The sequence below is a fragment of the Mytilus galloprovincialis genome, chromosome 1, assembly GCF_965363235.1.
Source record: "Mytilus galloprovincialis chromosome 1, xbMytGall1.hap1.1, whole genome shotgun sequence".
Taxonomy (NCBI): domain Eukaryota; kingdom Metazoa; phylum Mollusca; class Bivalvia; order Mytilida; family Mytilidae; genus Mytilus; species Mytilus galloprovincialis.
Genome location: NC_134838.1, coordinates 68,391,133 through 68,404,522, shown reverse-complemented (window position 1 = coordinate 68,404,522; position 13,390 = coordinate 68,391,133).

Here is a 13,390-nt window from a genome sequence, read left to right as displayed (position 1 = left end):
CGTTCTGGTTTGGTAAAAGCTGAATACATTGATATCATATATAACGTATGCCATAAACATTATTTTCAGTTTGCATAATAATCTAATAGTTTCTGCTGTACATTAAGCCCCCATCTAACCATTTGTAGGTGTCGACATTTGGAAAATTGAAATTTTTGAAAGTTTATATTAACGGTAATTGGTAATCTATTTGGGAATCGGAAATATGAATATTGTCAATAAGGTGACACTTAATTTGACTTGGATACTTCCACGAGGGGCTTCAATAATGATGCACTTTTTATTTGCGGATCAATGAATATGAAAAGGACTTAGGTGGGGTCCTCACCAGGGAACGACCATTCAACTTCAAGACGGGTACGGTGGGGGGGGGGGGGGGGGGGGGCAATGGTCGCTCTCTTATATTACGTGTGGACTGGTATTTGTAAAAAGTATATGCATTTATCATATATGTAGCTCTATTAGGGATCCTCAATCCGCCAATGTTTACAAATAGCAAATAAAAGGAAACGGGATTTTCTTTTGTAAGAAGGGATAGTTCCGTACTTGTTATTAATGCTGTTTTAAGTTATCGTACGACTATACATTTTTTCAATAGTTTTGGTTCTTATATATTTTACTTGACTTTCAAATATTCGGTTTTCAGCGTTCCGCATGTAAATGCTAAACTTAAAATTCAGCGTTTATATGTCTTCGACAGCAACATTGGTGTGTGGCCAAAACGGCAAAAATTTGTCGCGCAGAAAAGCTAGAGTGTCACTCTCATTACACCCCCCATTTAGACTGGACGTACTTGTACTTTGCTCAAAATTGATTGTAATACCATAACTTAAAAAATGCGCAAATAACAAATACGGAACTATCCATTGATGCAAAAATATTCCGTTTCATTTTATATATATAGTCGCGATTTAAAAACAGAGGTGGATTTAGGGGGCCACCGACCCGTAACGGAGCTACATATATGATAAATGTATATATCCTTTTTACAAGCATCTATCCTAACGTTTTCCTACTAGGCCCCAGGCCACATTTTCAAATTCATGGATCTGCACCTAAAAATGTACCATCATTGAAGCCCCTCGTGGAGGTATCAAAGTAAAATATAGTGTCACCTTAGTGACAATATTTGTATTTCCGATTTCGATTGGTATCGATTGGTCACTTCAACTTGATCCTATGCTTATCGTTGACTTTTTTTAAATTGTTTTCAAATTACCATTTTAAAATGTCGACACCTACAAATGGATAGATGAGCGCTTAACGTACAACGGCAAGTTATAGATTTTTCATACTAATACATACATATACAGGCTTAATGTTTTTGGTTTACGTTTACTAGTATATGCTATGAATGTAAAAAATGTATCAACCTTCAAGCTACTGATATTTGATCTAACTCTTAAATTCAGCGTGAATATCGGATAGTATTGTCAAAACAACCTCCCACATTTGTGGATAGCACAACGTTCATTGCGATACCATACATTCAGTATTCCTTCCATATCAATACTGTAAACTTTAATCAATTATAAAAGGCAATATATGATCGTCATGCAATCGATAAAAAAAAATTAAAACAAAAACGTTAAAAATAATATTGCATGTGTCGGGATCTACCTTTCAGTTCAGGCACGCTCAAAGCCGAATATTAGAAGGCCATCAATTTATAAAGAACCGAAATATTTGATTAAATGTTAAACAAAAGTGTCAAGTATTGATTAACAGCTGAACAATATCACTGTGTCTAAACCACACCGGCAAAATTTGATCGGACTCGATGGTATCTAACATCCGGCACAATGACGGAGCATTAATAGACAGAAGAAAGATAGGTTTCTCCTTATTTTCTTATTTTTTTAAGATATCGAAGAATATATATACATATACAACTATTTTCTATTGTGATATGCAATATTTTCTACAACCGTTCTATATTAACGGAGAAATAAGTAAAAATGCACGTCAAAATGACGAATTGAGTGAACCTTGCCTCGAAATTGTTTAATTTCTCGTTAAATTGTTCACATTGTACGGAAAGAAAGATACGGGATGATAGATACTGACACGGAGATTGCAAAACTTGTCATTATAAACACCTCAATACTTGTATTTCTGAGTATGGAACGAAAGAAATGGGTCATGTCAAAATGGAAATGGCCGGTTTCGTCAATGTTTACCACCCGGTTTGGTCATAGATTTCACAATGCATAACCCGGTTTGGTCAACTAAAAAAAAATCATAATCGCATTACATTATAATTGATAATTTAACTTCAGTGTTAAAAAGGAGTTTTGTGACCGGGTCGTTGGAAAACAAGTTCTTTCACATACGGCTTTTTATATGATTAGTCTCAGATTCAAATAAATAATAAGCAAACACTAGAATTCCTACTCTTATAGAACACAAATAATTTTAATTTTACTTTGCATTCAAAAATTTATAACAGCAGAATAGATAGGAATGAAGGTTATAACGCAAATTGAGATTAAAGCTCTCAAATATGCGTTTTCTATATGAATTATGTTTTAATAATTAGAATGTGTTCATGTCCGCCTGGCATGATTCATTAGACCTCGACTTAAATGGTTCCATAAACAATTGGTTAAGTTTCTGTGACCATTTTTTTTTATCTTACAGACCTTCATCATAAATTGAATTGCGATCATTTAAGCATTTGTGACATATAAGTGCGTACACTTAAATAATTAATATGTCTTAAATTTTTTTTATTGAAAAAAAAACCGCCAGTAAAGTTGTTTGCTATGTCCGATCAAGTTATCCGGTTCGTGAAATTTGAAATTTTCAGTTGTTACACATTTTTTTTTAAATTCAAGAACGGTGTAATTTTGTTTGGAAATCTTTGTTGTTTTTAGCTCGCTTGACCCAACAGGAAAAGTATTTTTTTTCATCACTTGGCACGGCTTATTCTCATTTCGCCTTAGCTGTCAAAATAATTATATAAAATTAATCCCAGTTTGCCTTAGTACAAAAAGCGATCGACTGTCGTTCATTATCTTTCAATACAATTTTTTACATAAATTTTCACATCTAAAATTACTAGGCTGCATTTAACAAACCTTATTTAAAATCATATGTCTTTTTTAATTATAATTAGGGTATCTAGTTTTAAAAAGTTTACTGTGACCCCGCTTGTCAACCAGGATGGCCGTCATGGCTAAGAAATAAACAAAGGGGGCATGCAAGTGCATGATGTCAATTATTTAAACACAGCCGTAAACATAGACAATTCGAAAGGGCCAGGTGATTATCTTCAAAATGTTGAACTCTACCATTTGTCCATTTACTATAAAATTCTCATATTAGTTCTTAAAGGAGTTATTGCATTGCCCTTAAATGACGAATTTGAAGTTCTTTTTATCAATTTCTATCTATTATTTTCAAACATATATATAAAAGTCATATAGCAAAAATTACTTAGGAAGTCAAGAAGATATACACATAAATCGACTTGGCCGATATCCTAATAAAACTTATTGACCTTTAATTAAGAGGTTTTTTTTTCAATTTCATTGCGTTTTTACACGCCCGTCACAATTTTGACAGGATTTATTAATGTATACATCCGTCCGTCCGTCTGTCCTTCCTTCCATCCGTCCGTCCGTCCGTTCGCCCGTCTGTCCTTCCTTCCACCCGTCCGTTCCTCCATCTATCAGTCATTCTGTCCGTCCGTCCGTCCGTCCGTCTATCTATCCGTCTATCCTTCTGTCCAGCGTAAACATGTCGCACCGTAACTTGAGAACAGCTTATCAAGTTTTCATGAAACTTATTTCTTGAAATGGTCAAACGATCTGTAAACCTTTTAGTGAAAATCAAATTAAATCTTTTTGAGTTACAGGACTTTGTAAGTAAAATAGGAGTGTGTTTTTTTAACATGTCGCGCCATATCTCAAAACGATTTATCATAATTGCATCAAACTTTACACACTTCTTAGTAATATAAATCTTAATTTCTGCATACTTTTTGGTGATGTTTTGAATTTTGTTTATTAAGCGTTATTTAGTTTTTTTTTGTAAAAAAAAAGGAGGGGGTCACATATTGCGATGTATCTCAAAACCTATATAAAAAAATATCATAATGTTAATGTTAAAAAAATAATTAGATATCAGCGTTTGCTATTGAGTATTTATATTCCATTTAAAATTAGTTTGAAGATCAGTGAAATAACGGATACGCCTTTCATTAGGTAAATGTGTATTACTATAATTACCTATGTAAATAAATTTAACAACGCCAAGTTAACTTTATAATAAATATATATTTAAATTCTTTCGAAAGACAATGTTCAGATCCGTGTTAACGTTGCTTTTCATAAATTGTTGGTTGTAAAAAAATATAAAAAACCGGGTGATATATATAGACGAAACCGGGTGATTGTGTAGAATTTTAATTTGACATGACCCATTTCTTTCGTTCCATACACAGAAATACAAGTATTGAGATGCTCATAATGACTAGTTTTGCAATCTCCATGTCAGTATCTATCTTCCCGTACCTTTCTTTCCGTACAATGTGAACAATTTAACGAGAAATTAAACAATTTCGAGGCAAGGTTCACTCAATTCGTCATTTTGACGTGCATTTTTACTTATTTCTCCGTTAATATAGAACGGTTGTAGAAAATATTGCATATCACAATAGAAAATAGTTGTATATCTAAATATATTCTTCGATATCATAAAAAAAATAAGAAAATAAGGAGCAACCTTTCTTTCTTCTGTCTATTAATGTTCCGTCATTGTGCCGGATGTTAGATAACATCGAGTCCGATCAAATTTTGCCGGTGTGGTTTAGACACAGTGAATATACAATATTTAAAATAATCAACACCCAGCCAAACAAATTGAGTTATGAGACACTGTAAAAATATATTACAAAGCTATAAACATGTATTATAATAACCATTTAAAAATTAGACGTGGATATTAAACCATTTTATTGCTTACAGTTCAGTAGAAATATTTACATACTCAACCCTAACATACTATTTGGCTAACTGCGAGTTCATCAGTATTCACTGTTACTCCTAAATGTCTGCCACTGGGAAAACCAAATAGTTCTGAAGTATTCGTTTCGTTTCGCTTTTATTCCGTTTAGTAGTTTACAGGTACCCCTCTATTCGCCCTTTTTCTATTTTTTCTATTTTAATCAAAAACTTAAAAAATCAAACTTTCTAAAAGCGAAATAATCAAAACTGCACGTTCCGTTTAGTACTTTCAAAGTTTGGTCAAATATAAAAATGCAATTTAGAATTTTTTAGAAATTTTAACTTTTTGGTGAACATTTCAAAATTTCAAAATTTTTCAAATGTTTGGAATTTTGATATTTTGAAACTTTAATCAAAATTTAAAAAATCAAAAATTTGAAAACTTTTTAATATTTTGAATTGATGAGTGTTACACGGACCGACCTACTAAGTACTTTTATCTTTTCATTTATCAAAAATATAATTCAAGCTGATAAGAAATATTATACAAGAACAAAGCTCTATGCTTTTTCTTAGATCTATATTATGGAGAGTAAAAAAACACAAATTGATCTTTTGATAATAAATAAAAACCAGGTGCTCCACAGGGCGCAGCTTTATACGACCGAAGAGGTCGAACCCTGAACAGTTGGGGCAAGTATGGACAAAACATTCAAGCGTGATACAGCTCTGAATTTGGATTGTGATCAAATTTTTGACATTATATGGGTTTTTTACACAAAACAAATGTCAAGATTTTACAAATCAATTAAAGATTTCTTCTTCAAACTTATTTAAATCTAAAATTAAATAGGTGACACAGCATAGGTTTCTGACACAGAATGAATGTGGTCTAATGAACTTAAATTTTTTTTTTGCCTTTGAGCAATTCACTATGCTGTTGAATATTAATCTTCTCAAAAAAATGATTGAAGAAATTTTCTTTTTATTTATGAAATCTGAAATGAGAAAAATTTAACCCCCCCCCCATTTTTTTTTCACATCCCCCTTTCCCTTTTTCCAAAACTGATATCAATTCAAATTTCTAATGGAGTTTGCAACAATAACTACTCTTAAATACATCATAAAATATTAAAATGTAAAATAAAGTGCTTGTTATCACTGAATGGTAAAGATTGGTTGGTAGTAAAAGTGAATATACATTGTATATTGTATAAAACAATGATTTAAGTTGATTCAACTACTATTCTGAACAAAGAAAGATAACTCCAATTGAAAATTTCTTGCTATTGCACAATATTGTGCAATTAGATATTTCTTGCTATTGCACAATTAGATATTTCTTGCTATTTCGCAATACTGTGTAATTGAAAATATTTGCTATTGCACAATACTGTGCAATTGAAGATTTCTTGCTATTGCGCAATACTGTGCAATTGAAAATTTCTTGCTATTGCATACTGTGCAATTGAAGATTTCTTGCTATTGCTGAATACTGTGCAATTGAAAATTTCTTGCTATTGCACAATACTTAATATAATAATTTTGGATAACTTGAAAACTGGGTCCATAATCAAAAATCTAAGTACATGTTTAGATTCAGCATATCAAAAAAGCCCAAGAATTCATTTTTTGTTAAAATCAAACTTAGTTTAATTTTGGACCCTTTGGACTTTAATGTAGACCAATTTGAAAACGGGACCAAAAATTAAGAATCTACATACACAGTTAGATTTGGCATATCAAAGAACCCCACTTATTCAATTTTTGATGAAATCAAACAAAGTTTAATTTTGGACCCCGATTTGGACCAACTTGAAAACTGGACCAATAATCAAAAATCTAAGTACATTTTTATATTCAGCATATCAAAGAACCCCAAGGATTCAATTTTTGTTAAAATCAAACTAAGTTTAATTCTGGACCTTTTGGACCTTAATGTAGACCAATTTGAAAACGGGACCAAAACTTAAGAATCTACATACACAGTTAGATTCGGTATATCAAAGAACCCCAATTATTCAATTTTTGATGAAATCAAACAAAGTTCAATTTTGGACCCTTTGGGCCCCTTATTCCTAAACTGTTGGGACCAAAACTCCCAAAATCAAACCCAACCTTCCTTTTATGGTCATAAACCTTGTGTTTAAATTTCATAGATTTCTATTTACTTATACTAAAGTTATGGTGCGAAAACCAAGAATAATGCTTATTTGGGCCCCTTTTTGGCCCCTAATTCCTAAACTGTTGGGACCTCAACTCCCAAAATCAATCCCAACCTTCCTTTTGTGGTCATAAACCTTGTGTTTACATTTCATTGATTTCTATTTACTTATACTAAAGTTATTGTGCGAAAACCAAGAATATTGCTTATTTGGGCCCTTTTTTGGCCCCTAATTCATAAACTGTTGGAACCAAACTTCCCAAGATCAATCCCAACCTTCCTTTTGTGGTCATAAACCTTGTGTTAAAATTTCATAGATTTCTATTTACTTAAACTAAAGTTATAGTGCGAAAACCAAGAAAATGCTTATTTGGGCCCTTTTTGGCCCCTAATTCCTAAAATATTGGGACCAAAACTCCCAAAATCAATCCCAACCTTCCTTTTGTGGTCATAAACCTTGTGTTAAAATTTCATAGATTTCTATTCACTTTTACTAAAGTTAGAGTGCGAAAACTAAAAGTATTCGGACGACGACGACGACGACGACGACGCAGACGACGACGCCAACATCATACCAATATACGACCAAAAAATTTTCAATTTTTGCGGTCGTATAAAAATGTATGGACTTTAACGGTGCTTTTTGTGGACTTTAGAGGAACTTGTTATTATGGACTTTAACGGCGTTTTCTTGTGGACTTTAGCGGAGGTCATTTTGGGGACTTTAGCGGAAAGTTTGTGGACTTTAGCGGAAAGTTTGTGGACTTTAGTGGCGTTGTGGACTTAGTGGAGATTTGTTGTGGACTTTAGCGGTGTTGTGGACTTTAGAGGAATTGTGGACTTTAACGGTGCCACAAGGGGCGTTTCCTGGATTCTGAAAGGGGTGTGACATGTATTCTATAAAATTAAAAAATATCAACGATTGTAGCGAGACTAAAAACGTTTCGTTCTCCAATTCAAGGATGAACAGCTTATTCGACCCCCCCCCCCAAAAAAAAAAAACAAAAAAAAAAAACAAACGACACTCAAACAAACGAATCCGCCATCTGACTTGAAGTTACAAAAAAGTTGAGTAAATTAAACACTTTGTACAAACATCGTAGTTTCAATAAGAAAAAATGATGGATTGATTGTTGATGTTTTAACGTCACTTTTAAGTGCCACATTTCGGCTATTTCGTGGCGCCCAGTTTTTATTAGTAGAGGGAGCCGGAGTGCCTGGAGAAAACCACACACATTTGATAGGAAAACTGACAGTCCTAATCAATTAATATTGGAGTCGAAAACCCCAGCACGGGCGGAGTTTGCCCTGAAACCCTCAGTGTTGACTGTCTAGTGATTACTGTAGAAGAACTACTTAGACTTCTTGGCAAACGAGGCCCCTGATGAAAAAAGAAAGGTTTCTCCTTCCTTTTTTATTATCTATACTGGGACATGAAATATTTTATTTTATTTTGTGTACACAGTGTAAATCTTAAATCAGTGTTTCAAAGTCAGAACAGATAATAACGATTTTTTGTAGTTTCTGCCGAAAAAGAAATCATGTACTTAAGAATATTCAAATAAATGAAATCTGATTTGAATAAGTTTTAGACTCAATGAATTTCAATACGATTTTTGGCATTTTTATTCCTATAAAGGGACTATTTGGGTATCGAACTTAAATTTGGGGTCGGGGGAGGGGGTTCAAGATTGGATAGCGAATCGTTGTTTCTGTTTATTAAACATTCTAAATTTATGTACTAAACTCTTCCTCGTTTCATCTTTCTCTAAGCATATCATTAAGGAAAGAAAAGCAATTTATCTTTACTCCAATAACACCGATTTGAAAGTACGATATGTCAAAGTATTAATCGTCACTGATTGCAAGAATAAAAAATTACGAATAAATTTAACAGAAACGATAGAAAAAATTTACAATTCAATCGCAGATAATGTAAAAATTGAGGAAGAAGCCTAAATATAAATAAAAATAATAATTCAAAACTTACCATGCAACGTCTGACTACATAAAGGCCCATTTCCCCCTTTCTTTGCTGTACAAGAAACTTTATTCAGGAGACGCGGAACATCGTTTTCATATTGCTAAAACGTTCACGTAAATTGATGGCGTCATGTGTTAAAACAGTTATTGGCCAATCAAATCGGTATATTGGATTTAATCTGCACGCTCGTGTGACCCGTTAACCCGAACTCCTACGTCGTTCGGGTTAATCAGGGTCACCCAAGCTGTGCAGATTAAATCCAATATACCGACTTGCTTGGTCAATAACTATAACATATTCGTACTGTACATATCTACTAAGCCTCAGAACTGTAAAGTATGGTAAAAATGCCCTTAGATATGAGGCAACAAGACTTTGGAACTAACTGACAATAAAATAAAGCCATAAATATGTCCTCAATTGACCAGTTTCACTGTGTATCATCATAGGTATATCCAAAGCGGTTGAAAAAAAACAAATGTGAAGTCAGGTAAGGTCAAATTCTTCTTACTTTCATTATAGTCTACGTTTTGATGGCAAGTAAAGTTTTGTGATAGTGATTCCAATTATTGTAGCTACTATTTATGGCGAATTTGATCCTTAATTGGTTGTCTCTCTCTTCAAATCGTCAGAATCGGATATGGTGGTACCTGTTCAACGAAGCATCGAGTTTAAACTTGATGAAAAACATTTATCCTTCAACTACTAGTATTCATTTGACGTTTTCGTAGAACAAAGGTATATCACATTGAACAACTGTATTTTGAAATAAACTATTTTTTACACAGATAAACTGTACGGCGAATTGTTGTTTACTGTACGGGGATTAGAATAGGTATTTTTTGCCCTCATTGTTTTTTTGCTTTGGGGTACCTTTATCTGTTGGTGATGCTACATAGCGATTATGTATCTTGCGCGATTATATATCTTGCGTAATGCGATTTGTGGTTTGTTGAAAAAATAACATGATGTATAAAATTGAGAATGGAAATGGGGAATGTGTCAAAGAGACAACAACCCGACCATAGAAAAAACAACAGCAGAAGGTCACCAACAGGTCTTCAATGTAGCGAGAAATTCAATACATGTACCAAACATTGTTAACCTATGGTTGAATTACATTCCTGCTTTTTTGGCTTTTGCTACCAGCTTTAGGCTATATATTTTGCTGTATGCTTATAATAGTGAGTTCTGTTTATGTTATGATTTTTGTCGAGCCTTCGACTTTAGTCGAAAAAGCGAGACTAAGCGATCCTACATTCCGTCGTCGTCGGTGTCGTCGTCGGCGGCGTCCACAAATATTCACTCTGTGGTTAAAGTTTTTGAAATTTTAATAACTTTCTTAAACTATACTGAATTTCTACCAAACTTGGACAGAAGCTTGTTTATGATCATAAGAAAGTATCCAGAAGTAAATTTTGTAAAAATAAAATTCCATTTTTTCCGTATTTTACTTATAAATGGACTTAGTTTTTCTGCGAGGAAATATTACATTCACTCTGTGGTTAAAGTTTATAAAATTTTAATAACTTTCATAAACTATCCTTGATTTGTACCAAACTTGGACAGAAGCTTGTTTATGATCATAAGATAGTATCAAGAAGAAAATTTTGTAAAAATAAATTTCCACTTTTCCGTATTTTACTTATAAATGGACTTAGTTTTTTTGCCAGAAACAAAACATTCACTCTGTGGTTTAAGTTTTTAAAATTTTTATAATGTTCTTAAACTATCCTGGATTTCTACCAAACTTAGACAAAAGCTTATTTCTGATCATAAGATATTATTCAGAAGTAAATTTTGTAAAAAAAAATATTCACTTTTTCCGTATTTTACTTATAAATGGACTTAGTTTTTCTTCCAGTTAACATTACATACAGTCTGCAGTTAAAGTTTATAAAACATTTATTAGATTCATAAACTATCCTGGATTTTTTTACCAAACTTGGAAGATTCTTTCAATCAAAAGACAGTATCGTGAGGGAAATTTTTATTGATGTTTTTCCTCATTTTTGTTGAGTCTGTGATTAACAGAAAAAGTAGGCGAGACACCGGGTTCCGTGGAACCCTTACGAATTTTTTTTGTTTAAACCCCAATTCTTTGTTTCAACTTATTATTTATGTACCTATGTGACATTTTAAAGTGTTTTTGATCCATATTTTGTTTTATTTTAATGTGAGGCATATGTGCGCTTATTTTTGCAAATTTTATTCGATAATCAAGTGTGCTAATTTTTATGATTTGTGTCTTTGTTTCACTTAGAATGAAATTCAAAACAGTGTAGCTGTGGCCATTGATTGACACATTAAATTCATCCATTGACTGGGACAATTTACGTGAACGTTTGTTTGTAACGACCACTGTTCACGACGTACCTACGATAGACATTTAAACTGTGGGGTCACCAAAGGTTTCTTAACGCCTTTAATTATAAAATAATTCGAAAAAATAATCAGGAATAACCTTTACGTTTTGATTTATATAATATATATAAATTAAAACATCGTGTTATTTCTGATTAATTTTTCGAATTACTTTATTTTTGTGTTGAGAACCTTTGGTGACCCCATAGTTTAAGTGTCTTTAAAAAGTACATAGTGATCAGTGGTTGTTACATACAAACGTTCACTTAAATTTTCCCAGTCAATGAATGAATTTAATGTGTCAATCAATGGCCACAGCTACACTGTTTTGAATTTCATTCTAAATCTGTGCTTATTGTTATATTTTCAAATTTGTATATATCATGTTATATACTAGTAGTCAGTCCTCGATTCTCAATAGATATATTTACTCTCTGGGATCCTTGGGGTCAAAGATAAGAAAACATAGCTTGTTAGTATAACGAAGTATAAATATATATATATATATAAGCACGAGATGTATGTCAAGAAATAGATCTAAGTTCTAAAATATGTGTTTTCCCCCGATGTTTACTTATGCGGGAATCCTTGATCTTGAAAGAAATACCGTTGAATTTGTTTTAGATTTTGTATGTCAATTTTTAATCTGTTTAAACACGAAAATAAATATTCTGTCAAATAGAGAAGACTTTTGCAATTTATAGTGTTTCGTAAATTATGAAAATATAAAAGTAAAAAGGCAGTTTTCTTTGAATTTTACTGTCCAAAAGTCGTTCAATCAGCCATGCATGACCGTTGCTATTTCTTAACCATGAAGAAGCTTGTCCAAGTTTAAGTTTCGTAAAACCGTTTAAAAAGGTATTGGAGTTCAAAGAACTTATAACTGTAGACTACCTGATAGCTGACTGCAAATAGCCCTCCAATCTTTCTCCATTGCGTAGTAACCGATCCAGAAAAAAATGCTTATTGATCATGAAATATGTTCCAGCTGTTTAGTTAAAGGTTCCAGTCACGAATCACCGAGCTTCTGATCAAGTATCGTAAAATTTCATGAAGTTTTGAAAAAGTTATTGATTTCAAAAACTTTAACCACAGACTGTACCTAAATTGTTAACTGCAAAACGCTTAATCAATTTCTCACTAAAATACGGAAAAATAAATTAAAAAATATATTTTCAAGTTTCAAAGTTTGCGTTGGATGTTCTCTTCATCATTAAGGCTTTTGTCAAATTTTCGTAAGATTACATTTAGGTTTGACAAAATTATAGCATGTGTTTGTACAACTACAGACTGAACATAATGTTTACAGTGCTTACGGAATCTAGGATCGCTATGTCTCGTCTTATCGATTTTCGTTGCAAGCGAGACAATTAAAGTTATACAGTGCCGCAGGTTCTTTGTCCATTTTTATATTTACTTTTGAACTGAAACGCAGAGGCGGATTTAAGGGGGGGGGGGGGGGGAATTTGGTTGCTTATATAGGGAATCACTGAAGCGGGCCCCCTCTAAGCAGTCAGTTGGCCCCCACTTATGAAAATTTCTAGATCCGGCAGTGAAACGTACTACGAAAATGTGCAATGCCAACTGCAAAGAATCAAATTATAATTACTCACATAGTAAAATAAGATAACAGCAACAATATCTGAGATACAAATAATCGTTTATAAACATTTATCAGTGAAACAAGGAATTTGTAAAGACATAAAAATAAAAATATTGAGCATCCATTTGTAGCAATGAAAGAATATCAAACATGAAGATGAAATTACTTCAAATTTAATCACTCACAGACTAATATTGCATTGGAATAAAAATCTCAGATTTTAACTGTGTGGTGTAAAAAAACAAAAATTGCATATAAATTTGATAAAACATTACATAATCTAACAAAACCTATCACAAAGCTTCATGGGGCTAGGATGAAAAATT